Here is a 15,825-nt window from a genome sequence, read left to right as displayed (position 1 = left end):
CCAAAATACAAAAGCCAAAAATTCTTCACACTGTTTTTTGTATTTGCTTCTTTCATTCTAGTATATCATGGCTTGAGTTGGAGTTTGATCATCCATCATGTGTCTCCTCCAACCAGCTTCTTTGCTCCCAGTTTTCTCCCCACTGCTGTGAGCCATTAGCTATTTTTCTGTCATGACCATTAGCTATTTTCTGTCCATGACGTAAGGAGGTCTAGATAAAACTATATAACTCATTACTTGTAATTATATAACTTGCTACATAATTGTTCTTCCATTGAAATATCTATAGGGGATAATGACTTGAGAAGTTTAAAGTTAAAATAGAGTGTGATATATCTAAATTTGCCATTTTAAATAATAGTTTTTTTGTCTGATTCCTAGAGGCAATGAAAATATCATTACCTATATTTTGCTACTTACTATGCCAAGTAAGCCTCGTCAACTTGAAACAATGTATTACTTTTTGTTTTTACTATACGTTTACTAGTATTAGCATGAATTACTTTATCAATCTTTCTCATTTAAATATTAAATATGCTAATATTTAAATAACTTAAATTTTATAGGGAAATAAATTTTTCTGTCTGAGATATTAATAATTAGACCTTCTATAAGATATCAGTGATTTATAAGAGAGACAAGATCAGTTCATCACTGCCACATTTACTCTGAAGATACGTGGGTTTTATTTTAACTTGTTTTTAGTGAATTAATTTGGATTAATTCCTTTTTTTTTCCTTTTCTTATTTGAGACAGAGCCTCAAGCTGTAGAGTGCCCTGGGTAGAGTGCTGTGGCATCACAGCTCACAGCAACCTCCAACTCCTGGGCTCAAGTGCTTCTCCTGCCTCCGCCTCCCATGTAGCTGGGACTACAGGCACCCACCACAACGCCCAGCTATTGATTAATTCCTTTTCTATTGAAGAATACATAAACCAGTTATATTTAAATTTGCATATTGTTAACCTAGGTGAATAAAAAACTCAACAAGGAAGGCAATTTGGATTATTTCCTAAGCTACCTTCCATGGCATAGTAAATATATTTAGAATATACCTTTATTCATTCACAGATTATCTTGTTGCTACATCATATAAATATATAAATAAAAAAATTCAACCCTCTATAGCAAATGGGCCAGTTGGTCTTGCTGCTCCAAAATGTAATTTTTTAATATATATCTTGTTATGATCTCAAAAGAAACTGAAAGTTTCAACTTGACAAGTTAAATACAGCCTTAGAAAACAAGTTTATTGTTTCGTTGTACTATTCACCAACTCTGAATTTTAAGAAATACTAGTTCACAATACCTTTGTCACATAAAAGTTTTTCATCCTGAATATATTTACATCTACATATGAAAGCCACATGCTAAATTATATCTCATAAAATATCTAAGCTAGCAATGTAGAAAGTAAGAATTAGCACTGGCATTTTTTTTTCTTCTTAAAAATAGATTTTTGGTTAGAATGTACATACTTTGAACAAATGAATTTTATGTACATTGAAGTAGATTTGGGTATCTAAGGATGGCAGAACCAGGGACTAAAACTGGAAAGTTAGGTTGCAAACCATTTCTAGAAGACTTCAGACTGAATTGATTGAAATAGGTTGAAATTGGTCCCCATGAGTAAAGATGAAAAAAGGGTTTTTTGACCAAGAGTAAAAAACCCATTATATTTGTTTTGAAAAGAATTTTGAAGTTGTGGACAGACTAAGAAAGGGAGAGTCTAGAGGCAGGAAGATTGGCTGGGAGCTGAGGTGACATCTCGGGTGAAAGGTGGTATAGGCTTGAGTGAAGAATATGACACAGAAGAAGAAGCGAAGTCAGCTTTGAAGTCAGCTGTGTGATGCAGTGACAAAGTGAAACAGAAGGCACCGTTTTAGAAACCATGTCAACTATTTAGAAACCATGTCCGTATTCGGATATATATGTAGCCTTGGAAAAGACTTTTCTTATTATGGGAAGTTGTTAAAAGTAACTAGGTAACTACTGTCCTCAGGAAGTTTTGATAGGACCATGTATGTAGCTTATCCAACTACTCTTTTCCATATTGTTCCTTTTGGGGGGTGTTGAGAAAAAAAAACTGTCAAAGATGCAATATACAAAGAACCCAGGCTTTCTAAGAATAAAACTTTCAATATCTTAATAATAAAATACTGATCTCTTCTCACACTGATCCTATTTCAGAAGCTTTGTCACTCAGGACCAGGATGGAGTCTAAAGAACAGGAAGAGCCCCAAATGAAACTCATCACTAATTGGGGGATGTACAACTGAGCTGTTGATTTGGGCTCAGAACTTAAATAGAAGAAATGGGGTTAATTGGTTCTAGAAAAAGACAATGGTTAAGATTGCAAGCATTCAGAACCTACACCTAAGTTCTGTGTTTACAATGCGAAGAAAGAATGTCTAAGTATTATGATGGGAGGTAGTGAAGCTACAACCTTGCAGAGGAAGCCCACAGGCACCTGCAACCAGTGCTGGAAACTGAACCGGCAACAGCCTCACTACAAAGTACATAGGCACCCATGCCTCTCTTCAGCTACAACATCAAGGCAATGAGAAGCTACATCTAACATTTAAAAGCAAAAGTAAATTATTTCTCCTTGAATCAATAGTTTTTAGAATTCTTCAAACAATAACTGGGGGAAGGTAAGACCTGAAGAAATACCAAACACTGGTTATAATAGGAGAGGAAGACAAGTGACCATACAAATGAGATGTGCTGACCTTATTTGGAAGGCAAATGAAGAATTTTATATGTGAACAATTAGATTCCCAGTATATGTCTGTAGCAGAAGGGGAAGTCACGGATGATGAGGTATCTAATGGGAGGTTGTGAGAGAAGATGAGATGCAGAAAATATAAGGTGGATGATGAAGCCATAAGAATGCAGAAATAATAAAAGGGGTGGGGTAGACTGGAGAGTTTGGATAATAAATGATCTTTGGGACATTTTTGGTTCAAATGTGCTTCAGGCTATTTCCATGCCTATGGAGATACATTGCTATATACTTAGGTTATTTCATTTTCTTCCCATGACAACAATACAGGTTAAGTACTGTTATTTACTCATTTTGTTGAACAGGAATCCAAGGCAAAAAAGGAGTCTGGTTCTTTTCTAAGCTGTTAAAAAACTTCATGGTGTAGTTCCAGGGCCACTACATTGAACTGGGGGCTCTAGAGCTGACAGTGTACAGGCTTCAGAAGAAGAGCTTTGACCCAAATCTCAGGTTTGCTACTCACAACATAAAAGAAGCTAAACATGGGTGGTGCCTGTGGCTCAGTGAGTAGGGTGCCAGCCCCATATACTGAGGGTGGCAGGCCCAAACCCAGCCCTGGCCAAACTGCAACAAAAAATAGCTAGGCAATGAGGTGGGTGCCTATAGTCCCAGATACTTGGGAGGCTGAGGCAAGAGAATCACCTAAGCCCAAGAGCTGGAGGTTGCTCTGAACTGTGACACCACAGCACTCTACCAAGGGTAGAGGGTGACAAAGTGAGACTCTACCTCTAAAAAAAAAAAAAAAATGAAGCTGAACGTGTTCTTTAATGCGGCCCAATCTCTAATTCTGCATCTTACATAATATGGGGAATCTAAATTTCAATTTAGAGAGTTCAAGTAGAGTGCCACGACTTGATATATTCATATCCAATTGTCACTGTAACAAATTATCACAAATTAGTGGTATAAAACAGCACACATTTCTTTTGTACATTTCTAGAGGTCAGAAGACTGAAATCAAGGTTTCAGCAAAGCTGTCTTTATTCTGGAGGCTTTTAGGGAGATCGCATTACCTTGTCTTTTCCAGCTTGCCTGCATCGCCTATGTTCACAGATCTACAAAGCACCTCACTTTAGCTTCTAGTCCAGTTGCCATGTGTTTGCTTACTCTGAATTCTTCTGCATCCCTCTTATAAGAACCATTTGATTACTTAGGGCCACCTAGATTAATACAGAATGATCTCCCTATTTTAAGGTCTTTAGTTTGATCATCTCTGCAAAGTTCTCCATGCTGTAAAAGGTAATACATTCCGAGGTTCTGGTATCATTGCTGGGTATCTTTAGTCGGGACATGAATCAGCCTACTACAATATATGTACAGTAATAATAATATCAATACCAGCAACATCAATAAAGGTTTATTGAACATCTCTCTTATCAATTTTCTATGCCCAGGCTTTGAGAAGAGTTCAAAAGCAGTCAACTTTAATTAACTCATAATAGGTATAAATTGTAGCTATTATTATCACTATAAACATTATTTGTTTTTATGAGTATAATTAATATACATATTTCTCAGAGTTTATGCCTTGCCAAATAAATTTTTCACATCTGAAAGATGACCTTTCCAACTTTCTTTTTATAAAGGCTCTGGGAACAACACATAATTGCAGTTTCATACTCCATCTTCAATTCCAAATCAATTATAGCTACAGCATTCCAATTATTTCTTTGGCTAGCTGAATAAATATTACTTCCCAGAAAACTCTCTCTCATAAACCTACTCTTTAAAATTTATTCTATTTCTGTGCCATTTGTTATTCATACATTTATAACTTTATAAAAATTCATGAAATACACATACAAAAGGGTACATGAAGTATACATAAATGTAAAAATTAAAAATGTATATATATCACCCACTTAGTAAATATAACTAATATTTTTGAAGCCGGGAACAAAAAAACATACCTCAAAATTAGAAAAAGTACCTATGACAAATCCACAGCCAACATCATACTGAATTGGGAAAAGTTGAAAGAATTCCTCCTAAGATCTGGAACAAGACAAGGGCCCCACTGTTACCACTTCTGTTCAATGTAGTGCTAGAAGTCCTAGCCAGAAGAATTAGGCAAGAAAGAAATAAGGACATCCAAGTCAGGAAAGAATAGGTCAAACTCTCCCTGTTTGTTGAGGATGTGATTTTATATCTAGAAAACCCTAAAGGCTTCACCAAAAGATGTCTGGAATTGATAAAAAATTTAGCAAAGTCTCAGGTTACAAAATCAGTGCACACAAATCAGTAACATTGACATATAACAGTAAAGTGGAGGGTAGAATCAAGAACTCAGTATCATTCAAAATACTTATAAGGAAAATAAAATACCTAGCAATGTACTTAAAGGAGATGAATGATCTCTACAAGAACTATAAACAATAATGAAATAAATCACAGATGATACAAACAAATAGAAAAATAACCCCTGCTCATGGATTAGTAGAATCAACATCATTAAAATGTCCATACTGTTAGAAGTGACTTACAGATTCAACACAATCACCATCAAAATACTAGATTCATATTCCACAGATCTAGAAAAAATAATCCTAATCATTATTTGGAATGAAAAAAGAGCCTGAATAGCTAAAATGATCTTAAACAAAAAGAATAAATCTAGAGAAGTATAACATTACCTAACTTCAAATTATACTACAGATCTATAGTAACAAAAACAGTATGGTACTGGTATAAAAGTACAGACATAGACTAATGCAACAAATAGAAAACCCAGAAAGAAAACCATCTACCTACAATGAACTGATCTGTAACAAAGGAGGCTACAACGTGCACTGGGAAAGGAAGCTCTATTCAATAAATGCTTCTGGGAAAATTAGATAGTCACATATAGAAAAATGAAACAGGACCTTTTTGCTCACCATTTATGAAAATGAATTCAAGATGGATTAAATACATAAATGTAAGATGTGAAATAAAAAAATACGTAAAAGAAATCATAGAAAATCCTTTGCATAGATAGGCCTATGCAAAGAATTTATGGCTAAGATATAGCAACAACAAAAATAAAATAAATAAATGTGGCTCGACATCTGTAGCTCAGTGACTAGGGGGCTAGCCACATATGCCAGGGCTGGTGAGTTTGAACCTGGCATGGGCCTGCCAAACACCATAACAACTACAACAAAAAATAGCTGGGCATTGTGGCAGGCACCACTAGTGCCAGCTACTTGGGAGGCTGAGGCAAGACAATCACTTAAGCCCATGAGTCTGAGGTTGTTGTGAGCTATGATGCCATGACATGCTATGTAGGGAGACATAGTGAGACTCTGTCTCAAAAATAAATAAATAAATTATAAATAAATATTGGCTTGGTGCCCATAACACAGTGAGCACCACTTGGCCAGTTTAAACCTGGTCTAGCTATACAACAATGATAACTGCAACAAAAAAACAGCTGGGCTGTCCCAGCTACTTGGGAGGCTGAGGCAAGAGAATCACTTGAGGGTGACTGGAGGGAGCACCTCTATGGTTTATCTTACAAGGAAGGGTACAAGTGAATATAAAAGTAGAATATAGATGTCTTGACATAACAACTAAGAAAATGACATGAAGGCTATGTTAACCAGTTTGATGAAAATATCTCAAATTGTATATCAAAATACCACACTGTACCCCATGATTGCATTGTTGCACACAGCTATGATTTAATAAAAAAAGAGAGAGAGAGAGAGAGAATCACTTGAGCCCAAGAGTTTGAGGTTGCCATGAGCTGTGACACAAAAGCACTCTACTGAGGGTGACATAATGAGACTGTCTCAAAAATAAATAAATACATAAATACACAAATAAAAATAAAATAAATGGTACTTCCTCAGATTTTTAAAATTCTGCATAACAAATGGAATAATCAACAGAGTAAATAGAAAACCTACAGAAAGGGAGAAAATAGTCACAAACTATACATCCAATGTAAGACTGATATCCAGAATCTACAAAAAACTCAAACAAATCATCAAGAAATACACAATCCCATCAAAACATGGGCAAATTATATGAATAGATATTTTTTGAAAGAAGATAGAAAAATGGTCAACAAACATGAAAAACTGCTCAACATCACTAGTCATTAGTGAAATGAAAATTAAAACTACAACAATATACTACCTTATCCCTGTCAGAAAGTCCATCATTAAAGTGGGTAGGGTGCCAGTCCCACATACCGAAGGTGGCTAGTTCAAACTCGATCCCAGCCAAACTACAACAAAAAAATAGCCGGGCATTGTGATGGGCACCTGTAGTCCCAGCTAATCAAGAGGCTGAGGCAAGAGAATTGCCTACACCCAGGACATGGAGATTGCTGTGAATGCCATGGCACTCTACTGAGGGTGAAAAAGTAAGACTCTGTCTCTACAAAAAAAAAAAAATTAAAAAAACAATTAGAGGCCAGCACACAAGCAGCAAGAAAAGTATCTATTGGTAATGAGACTGCAATTAGTACAACCTTTTTGGAAAACAGTATGAAGATTCCTCAAAGAAATAAATGTAGACCCACCATTCAATCCAGCAATCCCAGTGCTGGGTATCTACACAAAGTAAATTAAATAATTTTATGAATAAAACTCCTGCACTTGAATGTTTATCACAGCACAATTTACAATTGCAAAGATGTTAAGTCAATCTAAGTATCCTTTCATTGGTGAGTGGTTAAAGAAAGTGTGTGTGTGTCTATACTACAGTATACACAGTACAGCTCAGCCATAAAAAAAAAGAATGAAATAGAAGTATAAGAAAAATTTAAAGAAAACTGATGAGGTGTCAGTTATTTTTCTATTAAATATACACAATTTAACATTTAGAACTACATAAATTCTTGTTAAAAGTTGATTCAGTTTTACAATGGCATACTTTGTAAATTTTAATAAATTTTCCCAGTGCCACTTTCCTTGTTTATTCCAAAATTGTTTCAGTTAGGCTTAACTGTCTTCTGTCATTCATATGTAAAAACTATAGAAGGTTTACAATATGTAGTCTTTATAGTAACATGTTTAAAAGCCATCACCAAAGTACACATTAAACTTCTATAACTACTTAAACTTCTCGATTTTACTGTCAAATAATAAATGAACACTTCTTTTACTTAAATCTTCTGGGCATGGGGGTGGCAGGTGGGGAATAAGAGAAATCTTTTACATAATATCCTTACTAGGCTCTTTCCCTATTTTAAAGAAAATCATCAGAATGGTCCAGCCCTTTTCAAAGTTGCATTAATTTCTTATATTAACACACTCAATGAATGTTAATTTCAAATTATACGATGTAAATTGAGAAAAAAATTAGAAATAGACATGCAATAATTGTTTCTGCCATTTTATAAGGTTATTGGAAGCAACTATCTGTAATTTTTTTCAAAGTGTATCATCCCATAAAGACCCACGTGACATGCAGCTTTTCAAATGCCAAGAAGAGTTTGTGTCTAAGTATTCCTGTGATATTTCTGTATGCCTATTACCCTCTGGCAGCCATACCATAGTCAGATTCTATTAAATTCAATACTCTATCTATTAAGTATTATCTGTATCTATTTTAGTAAGATAATCTCCTTTCTACTTTGATGATTTTTTACCCATACGTTAATGATTGTATAGTTTATATTTTATGGTTTCTGAAAATATGAGGAAGAGAGTTTATGTTTTCAGTGAACACAATTACTCAATATTTTAAAAATAATTTTAATTGGGTTCATATAGAACAATAGGTCCGTATCTCAAAATAAATTTTAAAATGTACATAATAAGGCAATATGAATGGCAAATACCCAGAAAAATACCTCCCAAAATGATAGATGGCATGTTTTTGAAATCTCCTTTTTAATTCTTACCTTAGCTGGTGAGAAACAACTATATTCCTCAGAGGTCAGAAACTAAAATGAAATTATAATTTGTATGTGCTTACTGTATAAAATTCTGGAGCAAGCATTTTCCCTGTAGGTATCTTCTGAAGGCTTTGACCTAGACTTTATAATATAATGATCCAAGTGATTGAGACATATGAAGAAAAACCTAGAACCTCAGCAAATAAATTACCTTTGAAACCACTATTAAACCTCATATAAGTTCCACAAAGGTTAATACCTTTTGCAAATAAACTAGGTTTGAAAGAATTATTCTGATAAAGAAGATAATGGGGTAAAAAGAAGAGGAAAAAAGTTCCCTCTAAGAACTTCTGGCCAGAATCCTACAGGTAAACAAGTTTGAAGCTGTAACAATACATATAGTTATATAGTTCAAAATAACTCAATTTGAAATTATATTTTAAATTGATTTAAATCAATTGATTCCAAATTAGTGTTCACATTGTGTGTTTCCAGAAACAAAGCGACAAAGACATGAAAGGTGTAGAAGTTTAACAGAAATACAGTAAGAGAGAAAACATTTTAGAGGAAGACAAAAGAGAACAGTTAATATTGATAGAAGTAACGTCTGGGACTTCTGCAAAATTGATGAATCATGTGAATTGACCTTTATAGAAACCCAAATAAATACTAGGAAGGATACTTTTTTAAAAGATTACAATAAGATAACTGTTACTGAAACCATAGAACTTATTTAAAAAGCATAGAAAAATGGATGTCCCGGCTCGGCGCCTGTAGCTCAGCCGGCTAAGGCGCCAGCCACATACACCTAAGGTGGCGGGTTCGAATCCCCAGCCCGGACCCGCCAAACAACAATGATGGCTGCAACCAAAAAAAAAAATAGCCGGGCGTTGTGGCTGGCGCCTATGGTCCCAACTACTTGGGAGGCGGAGGCAGGAGACTCGCTTGAGCCCAGGAGTTGGAGGTTGCTGTGAGCTGTAATGCCACGGCACTCTACCTAGGGGGACAGCTTGAGGCTCTGTCTCAAAAAAAAAAAAAAAAAAGAAAAGAAAAATGGATGTCCTATACAAAGAACTGACACCTTAAATGACGAAGACTTTCCAACAACAGGGATACAAAATTACAGCCAGATAGGAGAGATAAGTCCCAGTGCTCTATGGCAGTGTAAGATAACTACAGTTTACAATAATAAATTATATAACTTTAAATAGCTAGTAGGAGAATATTGAATGTTCCCAACACAAAAAAATGGTAAATATGTAATGTGATGGTATGTTAATTACACTGATCTGATCACTATAGATTATATGTATTGAAATATCAGTATGTATCCATAAATATATACAGTTACTATAAAAATAAATAATAATAGAAGCAAGAAGACAATTATGTATCTAATATGTATAAGAGGACATTTATGATGGGTATTGACTCATGAAAACCTAGAAGTTCCATGATCAGCTGGATAATCAGAAAAGCTGATGATGTAATTCAATTCCAACCCCAAAGGCCTGAGAACCTATTACTCTCTATATGTCTCTGAATGGGAAAGCCAGAGAAATGGGAGCTATGCTGTCCATGTGCAGGAGAAGAAGGATGGTCCAACTCAAGAAGAGAGAGAATTGGCCCTTCCTCTACTTTTTTGTTCTATTCAGACCCACGATAGATGAATTCACTGATGTCTGCCCACTTTGGTAAGGATTTTTTTTTTTTTTATTTAGTCTACTGATTCAAATCTAATTTTTTCCCAAAAACATTCTCACAGACACACACAGAAATCATGTTCTATCTAGGTTTCCTTTATCCCAGCCCAAATGACACATAAGATTCACTGTCACAATCAGTTAGATAAGTACAATGAGAGAGTTCCTGCCAGAGGAACCCCTACAGAGGGATTTAAGATTCCTGAAATATTCAAGGATAGTAGGGAGATCCCCATTGAACATAGTTCAAGCCAAACTATCAAAGAGAACAATTTCCATTAACATTGGATTTTCATAGGAAATACAGTGGCTGAAGTCCATAGTAATTTATCAAATGGCCTAGAGTACCAAGTGTCTATAAGCAAATAGGGCCTATGAGCAACGTCAACATTTACCCACACTTACTCATTTCATTTTCATAGGGAAAAATATCACCCCTGATCTATGTACAGTCACCAAAAAGCCTCCCAAATTTTATCTCAAATTTGGAATAAATGTTTGTTATATCTGCTCCCTTATTTGTATTAGTAATAAATACAAATTTCATTGTTTTGGACTAACCCATCACATAAATTCTTTTCATACTTTATGGTCAAATTTAAGACTATACTTATGGTTGATGGTAAGTTAACACAGTGCCTCAAATTCCTGAAAAGAAAAGATAAATACAAAATAATTGAGTTCAGACTTATTATTTAAATATTTTCTCCAGTAATAAATTTTAAGAACAAAATGTTAACTTGAAAATGCAATAAAGAACATTTTCAGGCTTGGTGCCTGTGGGTCAAGTGGCTAAGACACCAGCCACATACACCTAAGGTGGTAGGTTCGAATCCAGCCCGGGCCCACCAAACAACAATGATGTCTGCAACCAAAAAACAGCCGGGCATTGTGGCGGGTGCCTGTATCCCAGCTATTTTGGAAGCTGAGGCAGTATACTCGCTTGAGCCTAGGAGTTGGAGGTTGCTGTGAGCTATGATGCCACAGCACTCTACCCAGGGGGAAAGCTTGAGGCTCTGTCTAAAAAAAAAAAAAAAAAAAGAACATTTTCATAGTGACCCAAGTGCTAATGTAATTAATAATGCATCATTGTATTGCATACAATATATAAAAATTAATTTTTGATTTCATTATAACAATGCTTCATCAAATATAAACAAATGCACATACGATTGCTTTTATATGTTAAAGATTTAACTATAAAAAATAATTTAGATGTTCTGGTAAATAATCTTAAGAAATTTTATGAAAATTAAAAATCTAATTTCTGAAAGAGGCAGACAAGAAACGTTAACTCCTAATAGACTTATTTTTTTCAATGCCTGGTACATATCTAGTATGTTATAAAATTATCCACAGTTATCCTTTTTGTATCTGCATTTTTAATATAGTCCAACTTAGGAAAGATAGGCTATTCGAGGGGAAAGCATAAATTCTCTAATAGAAAACGGCATACAGTTGCACTGAATTATCTGATATGGTCCTCTACTTAACCAGATTTTAGCACTATTGTACTGTTCAACCAGAATCACATCAATACCTCATTAAACAGGCAGCAGCCATAGAGAAAAACCTGCATTGTTTTATGAGAAAAGATAATTAGCATGGTAAATGCAGGCTAGTCATCTCATTTAAAGATTTGGACTTTAACTCATGAACATTTCCATACTCTATTAAAGGAAAACAAAAGACATTTTCTCCCAAATAAAAATTCCTGCTCTGAAAAAGATAGCCGATAATGTAATGTGATCCCCAACAATTTTCACTTGATGATGGGGCCTTTAGTACAGAAACATAAACTGGATTTTGCTCAAAAATAAGAATCACTCAGTCTGTGGTGACTAGAAACCTAGTGCGGCATTTCAAGTAGCGATACAAATTATATATGCATTAAAATGCTTTCTCTTTTGCATGGGTTGATGGCAGGATTTAGTGTCATAATTTATTTTGGAGTACTTTGAGCTCAAAGTGGAAAAGCATTAAGAGAAAATTATTATTAGTATTCTTCTAGGAAGGAAATATATGCACCCTGATTCAATGGATAAGACTAATAAGCATTACTGTAGGCTGCCACTACAGTGACTTCCACTCAAAGGAAACAGTATTCTGATGAAAATTCATTTCATAATAAAATAAGAAATACCTTTCTATAAAGATGTTCATTATAAATGATTTTCTCACACACTTTAATATTTTATAGACAAAAGAATATTAAAAAATGTTAAATTGCAATGCAATTTACTAGGTAAATGATATCAGGCTAATCAGTTAATATATCTAAACCCTGTTTCTCCATCTGTCATATGATATGTAATATTAATGGCAATTGCAAATATGAAATTTATATAAACTGCCTGCCCACCTGCCGTTTGTCTAAGATATAATAGTTCTTCAACATGCAAATAGGAAACCACTGGAGAAGAATCAAGCTGTGTAGATGTCTATAATGTTGTGGATTTTTTTAACTTTAAAGAGAAAAGCCAGAAGTGAGATAAACAAATGAATCTGTATGTATATGTGTATATGTATGTATATATATACAAATGCATGTATGCAAGGAGGTGGTACACACACACTTACACAGTAGAACCTCCAGAGTTGACCACCTTCCTACAATGTGCACCTCCTTAAATTGACCTAATTTTCATAGTCCAGACAGGTACCAGATGTATGGATTAGTATGGTAGGCCTAGATCTTCATGTTGACAACCTCCATATGTTGACTAGTTTGTTACAGTCCCTTAGGGTGCTCAACTTACAAAGGTTCTACTGTGTGTGTGTTCGTGTGTGACAGATTTAACTATGAAAAAATAATTTAGGTATTTATGAAAATTAAAAATCTAATTTCTGAAAGCAGAGAAGACACACAAATACACATATCCCCCCATATACATATATATATAAATGAAAGAAGCAAAAATAATTTGCTAAATCAGACATGCAAAAATGAACAAAGTACATGTACTTCTCATTTGAAAGTCTCTAATACATTAAGGAAACTAAATAGTACCCTCTGGGTTAATCTACCTTACTAAATATACAAAATATAAAGTATATTTATGTAAAAGCCAGGAATTACTTTTGTATAATACTTTCCATTAATCTTTGTAAGAGTGTTTTATGTCACTCTTATTTTTTAAAGAAAGTAAATAATAAGGAGAGGCAAAGGAAAAAAATCAAATCAAAAAAATCATTATAGAGATATAAGATAATGCCCTGAGAGAATGGTTAAAGCTAGTATTATTTAGTTTAAGAAAAAGTGAAAGTAGACATCTGCCTTCCTTAGGATCTGAATTAAACTAGTTGGGTTTTTTTTTTTTTTTTTTTTTGAGATCCAATTTTCTTTTCTTTAACCGATAATGCTATTTTCTTCTAAAGTAAATATATAAGTAAATAAAGATACTGATGTGGATATGATAAGTGATAACGCAAGTGACAACAAACATTAGCATTAAGAACACTGACTATTATTAATACACATGTACACACATTCAATGTTTCTCAAAGTACAGAACCAGAATCACATAAAGCAAAATTACTTTTAAAATACAGATTTTTCAGCACTTCTCCTAGATCTACCAAATCAGAATCTTTGGTGGTAGAATTTGAGAATCTGTGGGTTTAATAAGCATACTTTGTACATGTAATAAAGTTGAAAAGAACCACTGACTTACAAGAGAGTGCTTGCTCCTATACTTTTTTTAATTTCAGATTAATGTGAGGGTATAAACAACTAGGTTACAGTGTTTGCATTTGTTAGGTAGAGTCCTCTTGTAGCTGTGCCCTGCACCTAAGCAGTGTGCCACGTACCCTTACATTACACCCCTTAAGTGGGAGCACCCCTACACATTTTTGTTGATTTTCAAGGTCACCGTGGTTGTCATTTCCTTGTAAGCTAACCTACAAAGGGCAAAGAACTCAGACAAATGTGTTGGACAGGGTTTTATGACTTAGAAGTGATGCTTACATCACTAAGTTATATGCACCTGCCTTTATATGCACAAAGAGAAAACTGGCTACTCTCTGTCTAATTCTAAGAACATGGAAGACAAAGTAAGATTCATTTTTGCTGTTTTGTCTAGTGTAGTCCATGTCATACTTGGAATTCCTTAGGTCTTACCCTGATGAAATCAAAAACTCTGGCAATATGCCCTAGAAATAATCATTTCAAACAATTCCCTTATGAGACTCTTAGGCATCCTGAAATTCAAGAATGACTACTATTTGACTACTTTTTTTTCAAATTAAGTCAAATACACATATATCATGAATACATTCATGCATATGTGGGGTACAGTGCACTGATTTTTTTGGTATGACATCCTCTATCATGTTTTCCCAGAGGGTTTTTAGTGTCATAGCTCACAGCAACCTCAACCTCTTGGGCTCAAGCTATTCTCTTGCCTCAGCCTCCCAGGTAGCTGGGACTATGGGCGCCCTCCACAATGCCTAGCTATTTTTACAGATGAGGTCTCACTCTGGCTCAGGCTGGTCTTGAACCTGTGAGCTCAAGCAATCCACCTGCTTCAGCCTCCCAAAGTACTAGGATTACAGGCATGAGCCATCACACCTGGCCTTCCCAGAGGGTATTTTTAAAGTATTTTCCTTCTAATTTTCTAAAAAGAATAGATATTTTAAAAGTTATTTGGGAAACATGTTTTGATGAAGAACTACACCAGTGTGAATTCTCAGAATGAAGATCCTCTGAGTACAGATAATTCCAAACACTGAGTGAAGAAGAAAGTGTTCATGAGCTGATGGTAAGGACTAGAGCTTTCCGTGTGCTTCTTACCTCAGAGGCCATGCTCTGGGCAAAAGAGAGAATAGATTCACAGTTACAGTTTTGTTTCTGTTTTATTGAGACAAAAACAATTAATTTCTCTATTAGCTATTTTTTCTACTAAAGAGTTCTTCTCAAACAAAGGTTAACATTCTTCCCTGGTTATGTGAATTTTTCTTTCTAGGATAGACACTTTATGGTCATTCATTTACTTGGCCATTTGGAGTAAGCAGCTGCAGTTACTTAAGACTCTCCCCACCCTACAACTTAAGATGTGCATAGTAATCCAGTATTTTCAATGATGCTTATGAAGAACAATATCTAAAAGTAGCCAGAACAAATATACAATGAAAAATCAAAAATCTATTACTATATTTTAAGAAAAAGGAATCTTTGTTTATTAATTTCCTTTTTTTGTTGTTGTTCTAATGTGTAACACCCTACAACTACATTCTGTAAACAATAGCGTAAGCCATTTTAAAATATTTTCAGAACAATCAATGAATATTCTGATGCATGTTAATATGCCTTGGACCCAAGAATTTGCTTTATGAATCAGTAAGATAGTTAGAAGATAAAAATTGATGATTATCCCATTCTTATTCCATGAAATTTCTGCATTCTTAAAGACTTAGACTGAACCTACATCTAACAAATATTAATGAAAAATCTACTATGTGCTGGACACCTAGCAGAAAAAATATGCAGAATCACTGTTCTCATTGGCCT

General features: G+C 34.5%; 1 protein-coding gene across 1 annotated transcript in view; it reads right to left on the bottom strand.

Moving 5' to 3' along the window:
• The window catches only part of ZNF804B (zinc finger protein 804B), a 503,980-nt gene that overhangs the window by 388,998 nt on the left and 99,157 nt on the right, over positions 1-15,825 (bottom strand). The gene's annotated exons all lie outside the window — the stretch shown is intronic.

Source organism: Otolemur garnettii, unplaced genomic scaffold (assembly GCF_000181295.1).
Source record: "Otolemur garnettii isolate 467f Iridium unplaced genomic scaffold, OtoGar3 scaffold00005, whole genome shotgun sequence".
In the NCBI taxonomy this organism is placed as follows: domain Eukaryota; kingdom Metazoa; phylum Chordata; class Mammalia; order Primates; family Galagidae; genus Otolemur; species Otolemur garnettii.
Note: the sequence above shows the minus strand (reverse complement) of the source record. Positions and strands in the feature narration are given on the sequence as shown.